The sequence below is a fragment of the Lutjanus erythropterus genome, chromosome 9 (assembly GCF_056507025.1).
Source record: "Lutjanus erythropterus isolate fLutEry1 chromosome 9, fLutEry1.hap2, whole genome shotgun sequence".
Taxonomy (NCBI): Eukaryota; Metazoa; Chordata; class Actinopteri; order Lutjaniformes; family Lutjanidae; genus Lutjanus; species Lutjanus erythropterus.
In genome coordinates, this window is record NC_139325.1 from 23,975,549 (window position 1) to 23,998,987 (window position 23,439).

General features: G+C 38.9%; 1 protein-coding gene across 1 annotated transcript in view; it reads left to right on the plus strand.

Moving 5' to 3' along the window:
* Positions 1-203: 203 nt before the first annotated feature.
* The window catches only part of zbtb7b (zinc finger and BTB domain containing 7B), a 35,026-nt gene continuing 11,790 nt past the window's right edge, over positions 204-23,439 (plus strand). Inside the window, exons 1-2 of the mRNA XM_084726749.1 lie at positions 204-711; positions 5,247-5,355. The gene's annotated coding sequence lies outside the window, so the exon portion shown is untranslated. The remainder of the gene's footprint in view (positions 712-5,246; positions 5,356-23,439) is intronic.

Consider the following 23,439-nt stretch of genomic DNA (forward strand, 5'->3'; position numbering starts at 1 on the left):
CATGAGGAGGCTGTTTCCACTGAAAATGCTTTTGTATCTGACAGCAATAAGCAGATATCCTTCAATCCGCTTTCGCTGCCCGCTGTAGGCTACTCAACCCACCTCTGCAATCATGCGCTCGACGATGCCCAAGGGAGAGAGGAGGAGGAGGGAGGAGGAGGGAGGAGCGGGGTCTCCAAACCAAACCTGCCCACCTCTCTCCTCCCTCCGACAGACACCGCTGCTGGCCTATCGCACCCGAGCTGGACCCCCTCCCTCCCTGCCTGCCTGTGCCCTGCCCACCCCGGCGGTCTCTTCTCCAGCCCTGCCAGAGCCAATCCGCGACTGGGTGTAAGTAGGGCAAGCCGCTTCCTGGTTCTCAGAAAGAAGGAGCAGAGGGAGTCGGAGTGGGCCAGCGGAGCGGAGGCAGCACACAAGACGCACAGGGGGGTCAGAGCAGCCCAGAGAGGAGCCGGCCGGCCGGGCTGCACAGAGAAGAGACCGGAGCGAAAGACGCACGAAGAATAAAAACCTCCTGGGTGTCGAGCTGAGGTAGGCAGGAGCGGTGACCCCCCCCCCTCCCCGGTGGAAGAGAAGAAAAGACGAGCCGAGAGGATAAAAAAGAAGAAGAAAAAGTAGAAGTAAGAAGGGTGGGACGGAATAATCCAGGAAGTGTGGAGGCCGGTCAGGTGGGAGGCGACGAGTCTGAACAGGTGACACACCGGCACTCAGGTAAATGAAAACTATAGCTCACCTGCGCTGTGCGTTGAATGTGATTTAGGTGACATGTCAGTTTTGTCATGCCAGTCAGCACCGGCTTCTCGTCTCAACCTATAGCCTCCCTCCCCCCCTCCCTCCTCCTCGGTTCTGATCGGGGTCACGGGAGGACAATCCACGTCACGGGTATTCGGTAACTCCCGTCGACGTTCATTCCCCCCTTTATAACGCAGCCAGAGCTAGTTTCTGCCTCGGGTTTTTAGCGCTCAAATGGGGGAAGAAAAAAAAGAACACGCAGGCTGTACGGTAGTGTTTTCTTGTTTTTGGAGCAGGTGTTTGATATGTGCGTCTGCGCGCGGCGGCCAGGTGAGATACAGAGGGAGGAGAGAGCGGGGTCGGCGGGTACATTTCTGGAGACTCGGGCTGCTAATTATAGCCGAGAACACCGGCTGACATCCAAAACCTAACCTGCTCTCTCTCACGCACATCACCTGCCTCTCTGCAGCTCCATGGGCACGCAGAGCAGTGTGGATCTGGTGGACTTCAGCCCAGTGTTGCCAGACTGGTTTGATGTTTTCCAGCCCATCATATTAAAAATCCGCCCCAAATTGACAAAAATCTGCTCAAAAACTGTCTGTAATGCAGTGGTTCTCAGCCTTTTCTAGCCATGACCCTCCAGAAGGAGTTTGTGACTACTACTAAAAATCCATATTGAATAAAGTCAGGGTGATATAGATATAGAGCCCAAGTCCCTCCCTTCCAGTGGACCACCATGGGACCTTACTTCAGAAAAAATATGAATGGTAGTCAATGCAAATCATTTTACGTTCCTGTTTGAATTGTGCCTTGAATTGCACACAAGCTGTCTGTCAATTTAAAGTATAATTGTAAAAATCAAGAAATTTGTTTTAGTGTAGTTTTGTTTGAAACCACCCATTCAACTACATGTTTTGTCTCGCACAATATACATCACCAACGCAGACATTACTGTCCCTTGTAATGTTATCTTACCTCATTTATTTTTATTCAACGATTCCTGGTGCTTTAATCAGCCGGGAAGCAAGTGAGAGCTTGCAGCTTGTGTGACTACATCCCAGTACGAAAACACACATCGTATCTTCAGCGGCCAAGGTTAGCTTTTGGAGGGAGAAAGTTATGACATCACTTATGCCGCCATTGGGTTTGTAGTCTCTCTAATTATGTACACTCACAGTCTGATGCTTCAACGGTTTTTGCATCAAACACCGATTTTCTTGACATGAAAAATTATCTTATAAACTGACAAACATCATATTTGTGACTCATGGCACAATTCAAACAGGATCAAAATGTCTGCCTTTTGTCATTGACTACCATTCATATTTTTACCAAAGTAAGATCCCATCGAGGTCCACCAAAAGGAGTGTGACTTTGCTTCTGTATTTCAGAAAAAATATGCAAGACTCAGGGGTGAGAGGCCTCGTGTTTCTCAGTTGATGGTGGTGATATCTGACTTTCAGGTTAGACTGACTCTCTAAAACACACTCTATAAAACCTGTTCTAAGGCAAATTATATCATTGATACAGGGAATGTAATGTAAAGACCATTCCCCAGTCTATGACAAGGAACTTTTGTATTGTGGGTCAAACAATTTGACAGAATGACATGATAATATAATAACAATTATATGTGCTAGAACACAGATAGATGGCTACATCATACAGTGCAATGATAAAACAATTTTCCAAGTTTGCTCTCTGCCTTAAAAATAAAGGGAAAGTTCTAATAATGAAAATAATAAGTTTTATCTCAGCTGCTGAGCTGTAAGAAACCTTGACAGTATCCCAGCTTAAAGGGAAAACTCAGCACAGCATGTGGTTGTCCAGTAAGTCAGTGTTGATGGTAAATGTAGTGAATACATTTCTCAGTGTGTGTGGTGTATTGACCCAAAAAAAAAACTGAGTTCTGCTAAATCTGTTGTTCTTCCTGCATCCAGTGATGTCACAGTGATGTCACTAGATATGAGGAAGAACGTGTGTTTATAGAGTGAACCGTGGGTGGATGGTAATAATATCATCTCTTAGCAGCAAGAAAGAAAGTAATATCAGTGTTTGGTTGAGTGGCTGGATGTGTTTGCATAACTAAAGGTATAAAATTATGAGTATTTTTTTAATATACTGTCATTTTTGATGCACGAAAAAAAAACAGCCCTGCTCATAGCAAACCAGCCCAAATCCTGTCCACCCACTCAAGCCCAGTTTATCCCTCACAGTGCACTGCACAGCGCAACACTGATTTAGCCTCTTGCACCTAAATGATCCCTCTTCAGTGGTCTGTTAATCATCATTATCATTATCATCATCATCGTCCTCATGGCGCACCCAGTGTTTTATGTTAATCCTGCCACTATCCTGTGTTACAATAGGATGTGCTCAGGCTGTAATGTTAGGTTAAGGCTTCTTTCTGCCTACCTCATGGGTGGGGAGGGCTGTCATGCCAGTGGGCTTTTGTGTGTGTGTGTCATTACAGAGGTAGATGTGTTACTGCTGACTCGCCCCTCTGACAGACCGGCCTAACAAGCTCGACTGGCTTGGGTTTGGTTTCCCTGTCTTGGGCACAGCCTGTAAAAATCTTTAGCCGGCCATGCAGGTAGTTAATGCCTGTATGCCCTCTAGGCTCAGGTGTTGTCGCAGCTCTTTTGGCAAGCCTCTCAATTCTCAGAGGGGCTCGAGTGGGAGGCACCAGCTCTGGGCCTCTGTTTGTGGGAAAGTTTCTGACTGGAAAAAGAAAAAAATCATGTTGCAATTATTTTGACAGATTGACAGATTTGACAGATTGCAATATGATATGATTAGTGACGATCGTTTTTGCAACATCATTTTCACTGAAAAAAACTAGGATGATGTGACATTTTTTGTGGTCTGTACCAAACAAACATGTTTTCTTATCTAGAGAACAGGATTTGTAGGCCAGGACGTCTCTGCAGCACTACAGTTCTTCATTATAATGCTGTTTTGTCACGCATTTTTCATTTATCACAAAATTGCAGCTTCTGCGATTTGGTTTTTGCACTTGGCCATATTGTGATTTTGATAATATTTTGATTAATTGTGCAGCACAATTAATCAGTCCATCATTTTCTAAATTAATCAGTCAGTTATTTTGTCCATAATATTCCAGAAAAATGATCACTGCTCCCCAAAGCACAAGGTGTCATCCTGAAATATCTTGTTTTGTCCCCAACCCAAAGATATTCTGTTTACTGTCATAAAGGACTTAAGAAAGCAGGAAAAAAATACATTTCAGAAACTGAAATCAGAGACATTATTTCTAATTATAAATGACTCAAAATGATAATCAATTGTCAAAATAATTGGCGCTTAATTAAATAGTTGACAGCTAATCAATTAATCGGGCTGGGTGATATGTCTAATCAATAATATCTCAATATTCACTTTTTCTCTAAAATAACATACCCTGAATTCTAAAATAGTGCAAACATATGATGATCTATTAGAATATGATGCATTGCTGTAGATTAAAGTTCCCAACAGTATATAAAGTAGTTGAGGCTGGGCAATATGGACATCGGTGCTTTCACAAAATATTAACACAATGAAACTTTTGATAATTAATCGTCAGTAATAAGGTTCAGAAATGACTGCACTTGACTGTATTTCAGCATTTAAAAACAGGAAAAGACAACTCTTACACCATAACCAAAATCTAAGCCGTTATCTAGTCTCACATTACAATATTGATATTTACTGATCCGGCACTAGACTGAAGGGAACAAAGGAGGAACAGAGGAGACAGCCTTTTTGTCTCTCTGTAGTTTTCCTGTGCGTGCTGTCGTGTGAGGGGACATTTCTAATGCTCCCTCACACTGGGATGCTTCCCCACACATGGAAGAGCCATCAGGCTTTTGAAATAAATTCTTAATGCCAGCTCTGTTTGCCCTAACTTTGTCTGCAACATAATTAGACATCTGTGCTTCATCCCTTGTTCCTGTCGTCCTGACATGACCTGCATCCTGCTCTGCTCTCTACAGCCTTTAGTCTGCATGTCGTCCCCTGCATTTCTTGAATATTTCTTAGAGAGCTGTGCAAATCAGAAAAATGCATGCAGACAGGCCATCACCTCTGTACAGTGTGGTGTTGTGTGTGTGTGTGTGAGAATAGATGTCTGTGTGTGTGTACATGCGTGGGCTTTCCCAACCATTACTGACTGTTGTAGTGGTTCTTTTCCGAAGAAGTCAAAGTAGGAAGCGGTTGGTTTCTATCTGTCTTTTACAAGAACCCCCCCCCACTCCACCCCAAATTACATCTGATGCATCATGTGATTGCTTGTGGGTGTGTGTATGTGTGTGTATCCACATGCACCATGGCTAACCTGTTTCACAAAAGAAAAGACAACATATGCCTCAATTAGTAAGCACCTCGTATTTTCTTGATATCACTTCATCACATCCCCCACCCTGACTCACAGCCCCTTCCTTTGGGATGAATGATGCCCAAATTAAATTAGGTTCATTTTTTTATACTTCTTCTGTGCCTTTTTTTTCTCTCAGGTGTATGTGACCTCTGCTGACCTCTGAGCAAAGCACCAGAAGAGGAGGGGGACGAGTGAGAGGCAGAAGAAAGCAGGCACCCATCTCCTCCTGGGTTTATGGACTGGAGGTAGGAATCATGACATATACCTCTGTGTATATTATACCATAAGTCCCAAAATTAAATGTACAGTAGGACAAAAGATTATCTTGAGGGTTCAGTATCCCTCAAACAAAGTAGTTGGTTTAAGTGTCATGTCAACGCTTCTCTAGGCAGAGGTAATAATACTTGTACCAAATGGTCACACTCGAAAGTGGGGCAAAAGAAGATGTGATTAATTGTGCAAGTGGAGATAATGTTGCATACTTGATGACGCACACTTTTTCTTAATCATATATGCTATTGCACCGAGTTCAACACCAGAAAAATTGTGTAAGAATGCTAAAGGAGCTTGAGACATAAGTTCAAACCCTGCCTATTTTGTCACCTTTGCAGCCAGCCAAGTGCTGGATGATGTGGACGTGATCAGGACTGGGCTGAAAAATTGATCACGATAAAATGTTTCATTTCAGGTGATATTTATAATTCAAAATAATTTTTAATATCCTATTTTTAATAAAGACTAGGGGAAAAAGTAGTCTTAAAAAGTTACCAAGGCACACAGGTAATTGACTTAATAGACCAAAAAAAAAAAAGAAAAAGTCATGCTGATGAGCTGAACTGTCGTTCTGTCATTCATTTTCCTCACTGGCTAGAACCTTCTTCTCACTGCACGCTGTTTCTGTTGTATTACATGTCGATGGCACAACTGAACAACACAACACAACAACTGTTAGCGTGTCACTCGTAGCACACTTCATTATAAATGGATGGATTTGTAATGAGCTTTAATCATGTGTGTTTAGTGCATTTAAGTGAAAATATTTTAACATTTTATTGAACAATTTTATTATTGTTATTGATAAAGTGTCCATTTCTGATACATATAACTATTGTTTTATTGCCCAGGTCTCGATGTGACTGTTGGACTGTGTGTTTTTGGAAATTTGCAATAATTCTGCTGATCCCTTAACAAGCTGTGTGGGGGCGGTTTTAATGCTTCCACAGGTGTTTTGTTTGAATCATACTGATGTCTTTAAGATACCTTCAAGAAATGGGGCTCAAGCTCAGCTCAAACAAACAAATGCAATATGAAAGTAATGAGATGACTGGTGACAAAATATTTATTTAATCATCAAAAATGCTTGTTATCAAATGAAAATGTCACCTTGAAAGGTGTATGATAAACTTATGTTAATTAGCACCCCTGGCATGCACAACGATAAATCAGAATATCAGCCTACATGAGTCTAGTATTTTTTAACTTAACATTTTAATGCCTTTCTTCATCATTTTGGATGTGAAAACATCAGATCACAGTCAGAAAAAGTAAAACTGTGCGTCCTGCAGATCTCAGTGCACCTGCCAGGCAGACAGACTGGAGTCAGCTGATCTTTGTGTTTATCACCTTTCTCCGCTTCCATCACAGTTAATTTGGGACTCTATTTGTAATGACATCAACACAAAAAGAATCAAATTACAGATGAGTCTTGTGCCTCCTCCTGCACAGTCTATATGGATTATTTCAAACGTGTGTGAACACGTCTGACAGGGATGATCTCGTAGTGCGTACTGCATATGTGAAAGGGTACATTCGGACGATGTCCTGACCTGATTCTCAGGGCATAGTTTGGAGTGCATGTGTGAAGACGGCTTATGCAAAGGCTGAAAGCCGTAATTTTCTGCACATTCACATTACAGCAAAAATAACAAAGTATCAAGAGTCACATTTGTAAAGTTGTTTCACCTCTTTGTTGCTGTTTATGGGGTGTTTTCAACCTCATCCAACGAACCCAGTCAACATTTATTTCGTATAAAGAACACTTCTAACCACACTAATTCCACTATTTTTTAGTGTTTCAACATACTACCATACAAATGAATTAAAAAATAATATACTTATAGAAAAAGATTTCAGCTTTAAAAGAACAGCAAACCTGCTTTCATCCTGTTTAACATTAAGCTGCACACACAGATAGTTACAGATGAAAACAAGTTAAATCACTTCCTATATGAATGAAATTAAAACACACTGAGATCCTTTGAGTTTATGGAGTGCAGCCCAGCCTGTGTCCGAGTAACACAAATAAAATGTACTTAGAAAAGAGCATGACTAATTTCCCTGATGCGAATCATCCAGAACTGCCAAATCGGTATCCGTTTTATTCAGTCCGTCGCACATTTTTTATTCCTTTCTCACAGTTTAGACCATAAACACACGGCTGTGGGAGTCAGACCTCACGGAGGATTGTTTTTTATAGGATCGCCTTAGAAAAAATATGAGCTGAATAAAGTGGTCAAGCAGTTAAATATTTTATAAGGAACCTGGAAGTTAACTCCTCTGTTGTTTGTTGGCTGCAGCCGCTCTATGACCGCAATCGGCTTTTAAAGATTGCTCAGGAATGATGCCAAAAATAAACTCTTGTGTTTAAAACGGGCCTCCGATATTTATAGGTTTTTTTAGGAGGTGATCACCACAGAGCAACACTGCTTCTGAGAAGATTTAAAGCCTTGTTGATAGTAGTATAAGAGGAATACTAGGTCAAAGCTTCAGGCTAATGTTATGCTAAAACCTGCAATAAAATCCAACTGTAAAAATCAGAATTTGTAAATCTATAATAAATACAATAGGCATCAGTTTTTTACACAAGCCCGAAGCGCAAAGTTCAATTTCCTGCCATGTATTTTATCAGGGAATATAACAGCCCAACAACTGAAAAATCCATTTACTATTTAAACAACATTGTTTTTTTATGTTAAAAATAAAGAATTTTACTATTAGTATTTGTTATGCACAGATGTATTTCAGCTCAACCATTCAAATGGTAATTATTGTTCAACAGAGGAAACCTGTGGCTCAAAAAATAAATCTATCTCTAGATTTTAAGATTTAACACTGGGCCACATACACACACACAGCAGACAGCAACAAACCAAACAAGGAATACATATTTTTGACACACCTTTCTTCAAATTATCATCAACTCACTGAGAATACTATATAGTATAGTATAGTAGTATAAAGAACATCTCCAACTACACTTAATGCTTTGTTTAGGTTTTCAATGCACAAAACTTTAGCATGAATCTCTAACATTTCCCCTCGTCCTAATCCACATAAAAAAAGAGGGAGAGGTTACAGCTCAACTCTTCTCATAAGAAAATTAAATGTCCACTGTGAATAGGAAGCAAAAAACATAGTTACCTACTCCCAAATATTACAAATGTAATATAAGTGAAATTTTCTGCATTTTAAATTATCCACACGTTTCAAATGATGAACTTATTGCATTGCTCACTGTTTCTGCAGCATCTTAAAAAGTCTCAAATCCAATAATACGCTGAATTTTAGGCCTTAAAAATTGAGTTACAAAGTTAATGTTTCCTTTTATAAAGTTGGATCAACTTCAGTCTCGCTTTTGAATGTGTTTTTGTGAAAGACTTATATTGATCAGACTGTAACAACTTCAAAATGAAACCAACATCGGACCTAGAAACACTTACTGTGCATACACTTTTTTGCCAGTGTGGACGAGAAACGGATCTTAAATGATATTCACAGTGGTCTTAAAAAGTCTTAAATTTAATGTGTTGAAACCTGCAGAAACCCTGATTACTGTAAATATGAGCTGTAAATACATCAGTCGCTGAATATGTCTTCAGTGAACGATGTAAACGTCTGCTGTTTTACATATGAACTTAAATCATTGCATTTTTATCTCTACAGGCTTTTACACATTGTATTGAGTTTTTAACACACTCCAGCACACAGATGAATTTAATAATGATATATTAATTAAAACGTTTCCGATTTCAACTCTAAAATAACTACAAATATGCCTTTGTTCCCTTCCTGATTACTGCTGATCGTCCTCAGAGGCAACACGGAAATTCCTGCTATTTCAAACAAATTATATGCACGATAGAGGACCATGTTCGAGCATGAAAAACGATTATATGTTACATATAGTTATTAACACTCGTATTTTATTTGGATTATATGTTACATATAGTTATTAACACTCGTATTTCATTTGAGCTGAGCATGAAATTTTTTGTGACTTCGGTGTGTTTGTGTGTGTGTATAAATATATAAGTATGTGTTTGTGTGCTTCTGTGTGTGTGCGGTGGGCAAGTTGGTGTGACAGATCATGTGACCTTGGCTTTGCTGGAGTATGACTGGTGACAAGCATGTGTCCGTGAACTGGTGGGTAGAGGGAAGTGAACTCGAGTGGTCTGTCAGGCGAGGAACACACACTCACACACACACACACACACACGCGCACTCCAACACATGCATATATACATGCATGCACACAGTTCCAGGAAATGCTTTAATTAGGGCATGTGAGCCCATATAAATTCCCCCTTTTCAGACTTTGGGTCTTTCAGTTTCATGCAAACCGACTGAGTGGGTGGAAGGTGGGGAGAGAGAGACTGTTGGGGGAGGGATGATGGGAGATGAAAGAAGTTAGGTTTCTTTCTTTTTGGCCGTAATATTTCAGGGTGTCTCCCTTTTTTCTCAGCTTCTATCGATTCCACCCCTCTCTGAAAACATCTAGTTATTACAAGAATATCACTCGAGTCTCTGTTCTTACTTTGAGTTTTGTTCATGAAAAGAGAGAAATTACGCCTCCGCAGGCAGACTTGTGTGTCACCCAATGCAAGAAATGGGGCTTCGCTTGTCGAGAAGACAGGGTTCATATGGGTGCCGGCGATCCTTGAAAAGTCGGACTGAACGTGAATTTTAATGTCGTGATTTTTGCAAAGTCTGAAACACTTGCTTGGCTTTTGGGTAAAGTGCTTGAACTTGTATTTGCATTACTTTCATAATAAATCACTATCTGACTGAATAGCTCACTTTCTAGATAAAGAAATAAGATAAGTTCCAAAGAACCTGATTGTTTTTTTCTGTTCCTTTCTTTGCCAAGTCTGTGTGTGTGTGGCTAAGTGTCTGGATTGTTGCATTGAAAACAAAAAAATAAGTAAAAAATAATTAAAAAAAAAAGTCATTTTTGAGACAAAGACCAAAACAATCCTTGATCAGCCTCCTGTAAAATCTGCAAAAAGATATGTAGATTTTCACCACGTAATTGGAAATTTTTGATTAGGCTAACATTACATTAAAGTTGGCTATAATTTTGTTTAGCTGGCAAATCCACAGTCTAAATGAAAAAAGTCAATTTTCAGGAGGGATTGAGAGTGATACAATATGGTAGTATTGGTATTGTATGTCAATTATGGCAGCCATTCTCAACCACCGTGCTGCGGACGACTGGTGGGCCTCAAAGCCAAGTGGTTAGATTAAGAAATTTCTTTAATTTGGGGGAAATTTACAAACTACCGTTCTTTATATCCAAATGTGCTCAAGAATTCACAAGAATAAAAAAACGTCCAATTAAAATGCATAATTTCAGTGACCATTTAAATTGCAATATTGTTATGCCAATGAAGATATATCATCAGGCAGAGACAAGCATGTTGGCTGGCTGATGTTCCCTCAGATGAAGTGACACAAAATGGAGCACTTTTTTGGAAAATGGTCCTCAAAATATTTTTTAACCCCAGAAGTGGGTCTTAAGTTACAAATGGTCGAAAACCCCTAAATTACGGCAGATTCATTCATGGAATATGCAGTGGAACAGCTAACGTTACCACAAAATGACATAGCTAACAATTTTAACTATAATATTGTTCCGTTCCACAACTGAAACCGTAGCAAACATTAAACCAATGACTATCTAGCAAATCAGTGGTTAACGTTGCTTATGCTTTACAAATAAATTAGAAACGTAAACTTCCGCTGCATTTACCCCCTTTAGTGTCGTGTCATCATCTCATATAACTGGCCTAGTTTAGACTAGTCTCACACAGCCACACCTCTTTCCAGAGCACTCAGCGCTGGAGAAAGGTCTGCTATGGCTTGTTCATATTTCTCTAAACCAGTCACTACCATCTTGGGCGGAGCTAAACCCAGGATGCAGTGACGATGATCCTGCCACATAGTGTCAGAGAGGAGCTTGTTTTAGTGCAACATTTGCACATGGGGTGGCGAGCCCTGGCATTAAAATGTTAAATCACCGCAAAAGAAAAGGTAATAGCTGGTAGTTTGTTTATGTTCGTGTCATTAGTGAGCCAGGGGCCAGGGGCAGCCATTTTTAGTGTGTTGGTTCCTAGCTCGGAGGTTGTTGTTGTTTCCCAGGGACGCTGAAAATGCAGACAGCGGAGGCCAACTGAAACAAGCAACCTATGGCAGGCCACAGAGTACATCCGGTGAGTCAGACTAGGTTTAGGCCATCATTAGATACAGGTAAAGCTGCAAAAATTTGATTGGAAATGAAGTTACTTGTCAAGTCATTGTTTGCAGTGACTCAGGTTAGACAGGTGACACATTTTGAAACATGAAACTTTGTTTTGTTTTTCTTTACTTTGCAACCGTTCTGTTGAAGGTTATCACAAAAAATCATTTTGGTTGCTCATAGCACAATAACATCTGATTTAATTTGAAAAAGAAGTGCAATAATAATTTTTAGTATGTATAAATTATGTATATAAATATTGTGCACATAAATAGGTAAGCCTAATTTACCACAGGTGTATGGTGCAGGAAAGGCTTGAAAAATGCTTGAAAAATGCTTGAATTTGACTTTGGAAAAGGGGGAGGGACTCTGAGAAGAATATATTTCAGTTGATGTTTGGTCCCATGAAGTCATGCCAATTATTTCACTGCCATAACTTATTGGTATAACAATTGGAAGTCCCCTCGGTATCCCTCTGACCTCTGTACACATTTTCACCATATATGGCAGTTGCTTCTCCACATTGAGGCAATAATGGCGCAGGGGTGACTACATGGTGTCCGTAATCCAGTCTGCTGCGACTACCGTTGAGTCTTGCCCCCACTCGATCTGTGTCAATAGAGGAAGTTCTCTATCAGCCATTTCCTCTTTTCAGTCATGAGTTTCTGTAGCATTTGACAGCCTCCCTCGCTCTCGACCACCAGCCAGCCTCGCAGCCCACGCCACCCAGTGCTAACCAGACAGCAGGTGGCCGTGACTCTTCTTCTTCTTCTTCTTGTAAAGAGTCAGAAGCCAGGCCTGAGAAAAAAAAGCTACCGGCTGAAGGAGTGATCATGATTCAGCTCTTCTAGTAACAGTGTAATTGTTTCTGTACACATTGAGCGGGCGGTTATCATAAATAGGTACAGTGAGACAACACTTCAGGGAAAGTGAGAATAAACACCCAAACACAAGCAGGCGAAGGGAGTCATTGTTGCTGAAACTGACCCCTTTCATGTGTGATGCTCAGAGGGGAACTCCAGCACCAAATGGAGGCTTTTTTTTCCAAAAGGCTTGTGTACCACCATCCTGTGTGGAGAATGAAATCACTTTTTCTTTTCTTTTGTTAAAGGGATGGTTTGGATTATTTAAAGTGGGGTTTGTATGAGGCTCTTATCGACAGTCGGTGTAATAAATAGAATAGACATATATAGAACTAGAATAGATTGACGTGCCCTCGGTTTGGAGAAGCAGGAGGATTACCAGTGCAGTTAAGCAATGTACTGCTGTGGATGGGGTGAGCAACAAAATATTATTTTAGCCATTTTTTTTTTTTTTTTTTAAAAAGGTTCACCTAAAAAACACAAATTTAAGTGTATGCTCTTTTTATATGTTTTATAATTTATATTTTCACCACTTTGCTTCGCTGTCAGACAGCCTTTTCTGACGGGAAACTGCCGTTATAGAGGTCAAATATTGCTTCCTCCAAACCAACCAAACTCCATAGGTGAAATCAGTAATTTTACCTCACAGAACACGAGAGTTGCCTCTCTGACACTGCCTCCATCTGTTAGTTTGTTTGTGTTATTGTGTGACTTTGGTGTTTTAAAAGGATCATTTGGATTCACTGAAGTCACACAATAACACAAACAAACCAAATCTATCAGGGCAGCGGTAGACCACTCCCGTGTTCTGCAAGGAAAAATTACTGATTTCACCTCTGGAGTTTGGTTTGTTTGGAGGGGGTGATATTTGTCTTCTTAACAGCGGTTTCTCACCAGAAAAGGTTGTCTGACAGCAAAGGAAAGTGATGCAAATATTCTAAAAACAGTGTACACTTAAACTGGTACTGATTTAGGTGCCTCTCTGTGTTTCTTCAAACTGGAGGCATGCCGACTGCCATCTACGGAAGGTAATACTTTCACTACTGATAAGTGTCTCATACAACCTCACAACAAATAATAATCTCGGAAGAAAAAAAAACATTATTGTTGCAGACAGGGCATAATATGACCCATCAGATTGTTCATATTTTCTTCTTTCTATTCTCCACAAGAGATGATCATCAAACCTCCAGACTGTGAAAGAGAAAATCATGATTCTGCAACGATGAGACGTCCATCAGTCAGTTTAACCTCACATCTGTCATTGTTTCTGCACGTACGCAGTTGTTTAGTTCCTGACTTTTTCAACACCACAGTAGTGGGTGATGCACTTGTGCACTTGTGAGCTGGACCGCAAGTCATGTCCTGCCCCTCAAGTTCTGATATAATTTGTGGATCATTCTTACAGTAAAAACAAACGGTCTCCTCCTCCTTTCTGCATCACTACCATGCTGTTAGGCTGTTTTGTCAGGAAGGTGACACATCTTTCACTTACATCCTCTAATTGGCTTTTTACTTCTCTCTGCTGCTACAGACCTGAATATTTGTATTTTTCTGCTGGAGTTTTAGCCTGATTTCTGTGTCAGTTTGTCCTCCATTTATCTCTCCATCTCCTCTAGTGGTCGACCATCTTTACTTAGTACAGGAAGAGGAAACTGATCAGGATCAGTTAGTTTTGCGACATTTTTCTCTCTGTTATGTGTGTTTGTGTGCGTGTGTGTGTCCAGTGCTTTTGCAATATCTTCCTCTAAAATGAGAGGTCATTTGTGTGGGAGAGCAGCAGTTGTTGAGACCCTCCCAGTGGTGTGGCAACAGAATTTAATGTAAGACTCACAAGCATGTGCACAGTAACAACATTCAGTATTGGTAGGTTTTTCCAAACTCGTATTCTTATCATCAGATGTGTGCAGACTGAAACACAAAGTTCAAAACCCGTTTTTGTTGTTTTCTGCAGCCTCCATCATGTTTTTTCTTTGGTTGAAAACGTTTTCACTCATTGGGCCTCATACAAGAACGACTCGTACAAACAGATTTGTTCTTAAGTGGCGTGTACAAGTGACTTAGGAGGACTTGTTCACCAATTTTCTTGTATTTTGAATTTTCTCTCGGGTACGAACACAATGTGCGAGTGGTCCAGACCTGTCATAGAGTCATGTGCAGTCAGTCTGCTGTTATCCAAACTTTTTCACTAACGACTGTATATTTCATTAGTTTGAAGACATTTGTAGTTTGAAAAATAAATTACACTTCATAATTATGAATTATTATAATTATAAATGATGTCATCATTAATGTAATGATCTATTATGAAGTTGATGTCCAGGCGAACCTCCTCACTTATTCTGTCCTCTGTCTCCGTGATGGAAACTTCTCCTTGACTCCTTCCTCCTGCTGCTGTCATCGATTGCCCCTCACTGTGGCGAGGCATTTTTCTTTTTCCTTTGAAGCCATTTTCATATCAGGGCATGTCCTCTTTATTTCAGTGTCAGTCTGACCCTCAGGTGACATGGCATTAACGTTTCTTTGCTGTAGCACATCTCTTAATTCCACGGTTGACGTTGTTAAAATTGCAGATTTTCCTTTATGCATCTCTGAAAGCAGGACGTCAATCTCCAAGTTTTTTTTTTTACTCTTTGATGCCATCTTCATGAATAAACACTTCCTGGCCTATAGGGCAGGAAGTGCAGCCTTATATGGTGTTTTTGGGGTGTTAATTATCCTAATTTCTAATTATCATGCATGTGCACTCAAAATATGCACCAGCGGATCATTGACATAGTTATCTGAAGTTATGAGTGTTTGTTGATTTCGAATGTGGCATGTTTGTATGAGCCCTTTGTATGAAAAAAAAACTAAGAGAAATTTAAGATAAGAATATGAAAATGTTCTTGCATGAGGCCCACTGTTTTGCATGCATGGATATGCATGACTTACACAAGGAACTTTAATATTGTGTTGATTTTGGACGACCCTGTGGACAAAAGCAGTGGTGTTTCTACCTTAATAACCATAAAATATAACACCAAAAATAAAATTATCTAAATAAAAATGTCCTCTTCCTCCTTTTTTAACTAACTAATGTACTACTCAGTGTAACTTTGCCTGGAAAAACGTAAACACAGACTCTTCCGATTTGCACACTGTAAATCGTAAATCATCTGATTCCAAGGAGAATCCGACCCGGTGGCAGGCGTTAAAAACAACTATATAGAAATAGCCGAACTTCTTGCTGATGGCCTCATTTTCTTATCTAGGTCATATAGAGGCATCAGTATTAAATTGAGACTGTTACCAGTTAAAGACTTCTTGCAGCACATTTAAATCCATTACACTCAGAAACTATATGCACCACACTATAAATACACATCATTTCTTTTACATCCCACATCCCCTGGTCTACGCGTCTCCAAAACCATCCTGATTTTCCCACCACCACAACTAAGGGCAAATAAGAATGAGGAAAACGATATACTAAGGGTTGTATCTTCCAATCATTTCTGTACTCACACGGACAGAGCAGTACACCCACAGGAATCTACACATCCACATGCAAACACGTACATTCATAGATTTACAAGGAGAACAAACCTTAAATGTTTTTTGCTCAAGCTATTTTTGTGACATTTATTATATTTAGTAGGGGTTGACCAAAATTCAACATTTCTTCAGAACTGGTGTTTTTTTTTTATGTGATTGCCAAGATGATAAATGAATTTAAAAATGCCGTACTTTGGCACTGATGCATTCTGTGGTCTCACTCACAACATTATATAATTTGTTACACATCACTAGTTTTACTTATTATTATTTATTTACTTTGTATAAGATCGGGAGCTATTTTGTTTATGTATTTATTAAAAGTGTAAGTTATAGTTTTTGTTTTAAGATAATGCCGTATTTCAACAAAGATTTATTTTTTATGAAAAATGAAAATTCCCATTCAATGTTTTTTTTTTTGTTTTTTTTTTTGCTTGTTTGTTTTTTCTTTAGTTTTAATATTTTCCTACTTTTTAGATTAATACTGGAGACATCAAAACTATGGAAAATGGACTTACATGCAATTATGTAGTAAGCACAAATTGTGAAAACAAGTGTTTGTATGTTTTTGTATGTTTTTACTTTTTAAGAATCTAAAATATAAAAGACTCACACTGGCAAATAAAGATTTAAAAACACTGTTGTTATTAAATCTTTGATTGCAAGTGCATAAGATGTGTGAGTTTTTGCTTTTTATTGTGGACCCATAGTCTTCTCCCACACACCTGTGTGTTTTTTGATTTGATATTTTAGATTCTTAAAAGTAGCCACCTTTTGTTTTGATGACAGCTTTGCACACTGTTCACTGCTCTGAACCATTTCTTTTTCTAAAACGTGTTTTGGGACTTTTTTGCCTTTAATTTATAGGACAGCTGAAGATATGACAGGGATTGGGAAGAGAGAGTGGGGATGACATGACGCAAAGGGTTTTTAAGGCAGGAGTCAAACTCACGGCTACTACAGAGGACTCACAGCCTCAGTACATGGAGCAAACGCTCTACCAACGTATCAGTCAACCCCCAATACTTAGAGTTGTAGATTCATTTTTGCAGCTGCAATTTGCTGTGCTTTTGTGACAGACTGTTGTTTTCGACTGCATGTATTGTTACATAGTTTATACAATCCCATAAAATAATGTTGTGGCTTCACAAAGGAATTTATAGTAATGAGTAATGATAGAGCATTTAGAGTTTAATTAAATTATATTGTTAGTTGTTCACTGTTGTTCACTCTTTCCAACTGTAGATAGATGCACACATATAAACAGTTATATACAAACTTGGAAAAACTGAGGCTAAGATTTCTCTTCTTCATGCAAACATAACAGGGTTTATACCTTTAAATAAATGATAAAAAATATAAACATAACATAAAAACTAGACTTGACTTTGCAGCTACTTACACAACACACACATATGTATGTATAAATACAAGAATATGGCCTTTGATATCACCATATACACAAAAAAGTACATTAAAGGAACAGTGCAGCTAAATTCTTAATTGTTTTTGGTGTCTATTAGACAAAAAAAGCTGAATGCTCCTTCAAATACTGATTTTAGAAAATGATTTGAACATACAAACAATGTGTTAATATTACAGGTTTCTTAGCTCAGATTTTGAATCTGATACTGGGCTCAATGGAAAGTCTGACTGACAACTGACTTTCATGTTGTGAATGAACATTTCTGTTGTACTGTACTATGAATATTCTCCAAGCTTGTGTTTAATCAAGAAATGTATTTAAAAAGTGTTTTGCTCAAGATATTGGCCCGAGTTCCTGCGCTTGATGCTCTACTCCACTGCACAGTTGATTTGTTTGCAGCATAGGCCAACAGGTTCAAACGCCCCCGCTGAGTTACAGCATGTGCACCGATAAATTACTGCATGCATGACTGTAATAGCACTTTGTCACCCCTGCATTGTTTTCATTACAGTTTTTTTTTTCACATACAGTGTAATCAGGGGAAATGTTCCTCAACTTCATTAACTCAAATGAGCTCATCAGGCACAAACGTCATCAAAACCACACATACAAAAACACATGCTCTTGCATATTAATTGACGCAGAGTGCAGTGTGTGAGCCCACACACCTTGAAGCTTCGGCGTTCTCACACACGCACACACACACACACACAGTGTTTTGGGGGTAGAAACTGCTGACCAGATAAAGAGCACAGAGAGAATAAAGTGTGAAACCACTCCGTCAGCAGGCCTCCTCTCTCACATCTGTGTGTGTTCTCCATCTTAGGGTGAAACTCCCTTCTGGTGATGCTAATGATAGAGATGGCTGCTACCACATTTCGCCCTCAGACATCTGCACACACACACACACACACCCACACACAGACACACACACCTGCAAGGACTCTCTTGCTACTTCCTGTGGCTGCGTGCATGTGTTCACCTCTTGCTCAGTTTATCTCCCAGTCGTCATGTCACTGCTCCTCTCCCTTCTCTTCTCTTTCTGTCTCCCCCTTCCTCCTCTACCCTTGTAACTTAACTCTGTCTACTCCTGTTTCATGTCTCCTCCTCGCTGCAAACACAGATTGTTCAAGGCCGGGACTAGATTTTCCTGTCTTAAACCTCTCCCCTCTCATCCCGTGCTTTATCTTTCAAAGTATCTCGACACCCACTCCCCATTCACTCACTCACTCTCATGTGTTTCTCCTCCCCCATACCCTCCTTTTTCTGGTGTGATTTCTAAGAACATGTGTGTTTTTAGAAAACATACCTCCCTCATGTTCCTTTTGTTGTCTCTTCTCAAATCTCATACCGTTTTCCTCTTTCCAACCTCAGATTGATTTCTTTTCCTGCTCCTGCTGCTTTCTCCTTTGTTCACAACTGTAAACGTAGCAGAAATGTTGCACATTACACTTACTTCAGAAAAAATAAGCACTTAAAATGCATCCATCTTGTTTCATTTCCATATGAAATCATTTTATATTAAATTATCAGTTTCACACAAAGTAACCTTAAAAAGATGTACAGAACAAATTACTTTACATCGTAAAAGAGAAAAGTACAGGTAGAAGACGGAGTGAATGATAATTGGAATACAGATAAAATAAAGATAGAATAAAAGAATAAAAAAAATTAAAAAATAATATAAAATTAAGCCAACTACACACTCAATTTACACCAACAATAGACACAATATACACCTTTCACTTACACAGATATATGGACATATGGACAGATACATGAATAATTATGCAGGATAACTGCACACATGTTGTGAAACACATATAGTGTGGAGCATTATATTAAGAGAAAATAATATTCATCTGCACAGAGAAACAGATTGGATTACACAGAATACAAGCAACCATAAGAGTTACAAGGAAATCTTTAATCAACCTACTTGAAAAACGTAAAGCCAAGTGAGCAAAATTAACTGAAACGTACAGGTGTGTTTAATCATTATTAAATATCAACAGAGAAACAGTGGAATTAATCACAACATACAAATACTTTGGAATTGAAATAGAAACAATAAAAACATCGAGGACTGTTCCACTTCAAAAATCTGTAAACTGTAACAGAGAATGTACTTTTTACACAGATTTTATGATTTTAATGTAAGCAGTCAGGTTTTACAAATGCTTTACACATCACCGCTGCAGAGTGTTGTTTCTTTTGATTTTGTCTGTGTGTCTGGTAACGTGCGAAAAGGACCAAGCCGGGCTGAAACAACGAATCAAGACATCGGGAAAAATTATATATTATTCTATATTTTAAAGGATACGCATCCCCTTCAATACAAATTATTCTCAAGCCACTGACGTGATCAAATGTGTTCCATTAAGATTAGGTTGTGGTCTTACTGTATATGTATATATACTGTCTGGAGGGCTGGACCAAATCAGTTTTCCCATGTGGGATAATAAAGTTAAACAAAATCTGAAGATATCATGCAGGAATTTGGGGAATAAATTATGTCTTTTCCTAAAATTATGATAAAATAATATTATTATCTGCTGTCATTTAACTATTCAAAATGTATAAAATGTCAACTAATTCCTTAAAATTGTATCGTGAATAGAGCTGCAACAGTTAGTTGGTTTGTCAATTTGCCGATCGAAAGAAAAAAAAGGCAACCAATGATTAATAACTGATGAATGTTTCAGGAATTTGTCAAGAAAACATTAAATGTCTTAAGTGAGCATTTGTTGCTGCTTTTCTTTGCATTTATGATAATAGACGAAGAGTCTTTGGAGTTTGGGCTGTTGTTTGGACAAAAGAAGCAATTTGAAGGCGTCACTTTGGGCTCCTTGAAAGCGTGATGAGAATTTTTGACATTTTATAGACTACACTACTACAACTATTTATTATTTGTAAAAATAATTGTCAGATTAATTGATAATCATTAGATGCAGTCCTGCTTGTTTGCAAATATCCTCTAAAAAGCCCCTGTAGACTTTCTTCACAGCAGCCATTTTGACATAAAGTAAAGTAAACACAGGTGTTGCCAGTGATACTAATTAAATTTCAGTACCATTCATGTGCATGTATGCATGTTGGCTCACTGAAAAGTCTCTGTTACACTAAATGGAACTTGTCCTTAATTTCATTAATTAAACCTGTGTTTACCTGCTGTTTCATACCAATATGGCTGCCATGAAACAATCTTAATTACTAAGTTTAAAAAGTTTATTGTTTATTATTGGGATATTTGATGTCAGTGTTGCCGAGCTCTCACCAAGAGAGGTTAATTTCTGCAAAAAAAAAAAACTGTTTTGTTGACATTAACTTCAGGCTAGAAGATGGTGGTGGATATATTACGGGGCAGAGCAGCGAATATGTACACCCAAATGTCTTGTCCCATGTGTTGATAAGCTGATAATCCTCCTGCAGATTCACATTGGTGTTTAGGTCTGGCATGCAAACTGGCTGCTGTTATAGCTCACAGTGGAGAGTTTGTGGTGTGGTAGGGCGAGGGGATAAGGGCCTCTGCTCTGCCAGCCAAATGAATAATGTAATGTGTTCTTGGAACTAAGGCCACAATGTGCGCATGCGTTCACACACACACACACACACTCACACTCACACACACACCGTAATGCCCCAGTTACAGTAAGAACAGAGAAGGGCTAAGCTGCAGTGTCTTTCTCATGAATTTAAGACAGAACAAACTTCTGCTGAGTAACGTCCCTCACTGGACTTCTCTTTTTTTTTTTTTTTGAGAAATTCCCCTCTACATCCAGTCATGGCAGGGTGCAATCACTCTAATTATCACGATGGTGTCTCAAGTCTTGTCTCTGACAAATTCAAATGCTGATTCAAATTCTCCCTGGTTGCGTCTGTTTTTATATCTCCTGGTGGGATGCAAATGTTCAGTCCGAAGGGGACTGTTGGGACGCAGAGCGAGTGCACGGTGTTTTATCTCCTGGCAGAGTTGAACTGTATTATTAGAAGACCTGGATGTGTAGCCAGTATTCTTGGGTGTATTTGTTGCTTACATTTTTTTTTTTCCAACCGCTAACATGCATTGGTCAAAACTGAAGTCACATTGTCAAAACTCTTCACACAGTCGGGGAAACAGAAGCCCGTGTGGACCAAACTGTGAATCATTTTCCATTCCTTTCACACAGAATTCATTCATTGACCACATTTCCCACAATCCAAGAACTCTTTTCTCATTCACACTTCACCACCTGCAAAACACTTTATATTTGCAGCACATTTTTCAAATGCTAACACACTGTTTTCAAAACTGTTAGAAATACATTCAAACAGAATGATGAAATTTGTGCATTTCTGCTGGAACTATATTGAATAAATAGAACATCTTGTCAGAATATATATAATAGAATGAAATAATAATCACAATCATCATACAGCTGTTTGCAAATTCAGCTGAAAACCCTGACATCTTGTTACCAAACAGACAAAAGGACTGTACAGTATGAGTGATTTTTTTTTTCTTGTAAATACATTATCATTGCAGCCCTGGAATTTAAGAGATTTGTTGTTTGTTTGTTTGTTTCAACTTTCTATTTTTTACAAGTAAATTACTATATGCAAAGGTATTGACAAAATAAAGATTACTGAAGCAAAGTACTACATTTCATTCTTGTTGCATATACTATGATACCATCAATATAAGTTATTCTATGGCACTAAGTATACTAATACTAAGATAAAAGTTATTCATTTATGTAATGATGTCTGTTTGTAGTGTTTTTTTTAAGTCAGTGTGTTATGACTGATAATGTTTGCTTTCTAAGTGAGAATTGTCGTCTTTGTTTCAGCTGAATGAGCTGATTTTGAGGCATGTATGAAGTGTTTTGGTGGTTTGCTGGTGAGATGAATTGTTTGGCCAAGACACATGACAAAAGTAAGGCAGAACTGTTATGAAGCATTTTGAAAAAAAGTGGCTTCAGTATTGACCGATGCTTGTTAGCGATTGAAAAAAATATAAAAATGTGAATCTTCTTCGCTCATGTAGTCCTGAGAGAGCGCTCTGTTGCTGCTGGGCTGACTGAGTGCAGCTTTGGTTTGGCAGACGTGTGTGTTGCACTCTCATCTCTGCTTGTCATCCCCCCCGTTTCCTCCTCCCCTACTCTTCCTCAGAGAAGGTGTCCCAGTACCACACGACTCCACTCACTAACCTTAAATAAGTGAAGTGTAAAGAGAACTTTTTGTCTTTTTTAACCCTTAAAAACTGTCACACAGAGAAGACGAGTGGTGAGAGGAAGACGAGTCAGTGTGTGGAGGAGAAACGGTATGAGCTTGAATCTTACTTTCCATGTGTTTGGCCGTTTTGTTGTTTCTCTGCAGGCGCAGGGTGGTTTAGCATCATGATTTGTTATTTTGTGGTTATGAACAACCTTTAAAGTGCTAGGTTTTACCTGAGTGAAAAAGGGACAATGTGAGTGCATGTAGTGTTTAATTTGTTCCTTATTCATGAGCATTTTCACCGTGATAAATACATTTTATCTTGTATTTGAGCTGCTACAGTGGGTAGACATCCATCCCCATGCATTCATTTTATAACTTAATATTTTGGACCTAAAATGTTGCTAATTTTTGTCATCTTTTGCTTTTTTTTCACTTGTTTATCTTTCAGGTTTAACTTTAACATATGAACTTGTTAAACTCGAAGAACTATCCATATTCCTCCCCTTCAGTTATTTAAGTAGTAAAAGTACTGAGAACACAACACATGCAACCAACCCTACATGCTCACATTAACTTACACACACACACACACACACACACACACAGAGAGTCACAAACACACACATGTACAGGCACTTTGGAAAACATCTGACATCAGAATTTATAAAAGCATTTCTCCTTCTCCCTCTCAGCCACAGTTTTCTGTGAATAGTATAAAGTCATATTTTCCCCCTTAGCGCCGGAGCCTGATATAATTGAGGTGGACTGGGAAAACTTACAGCCTTTAACG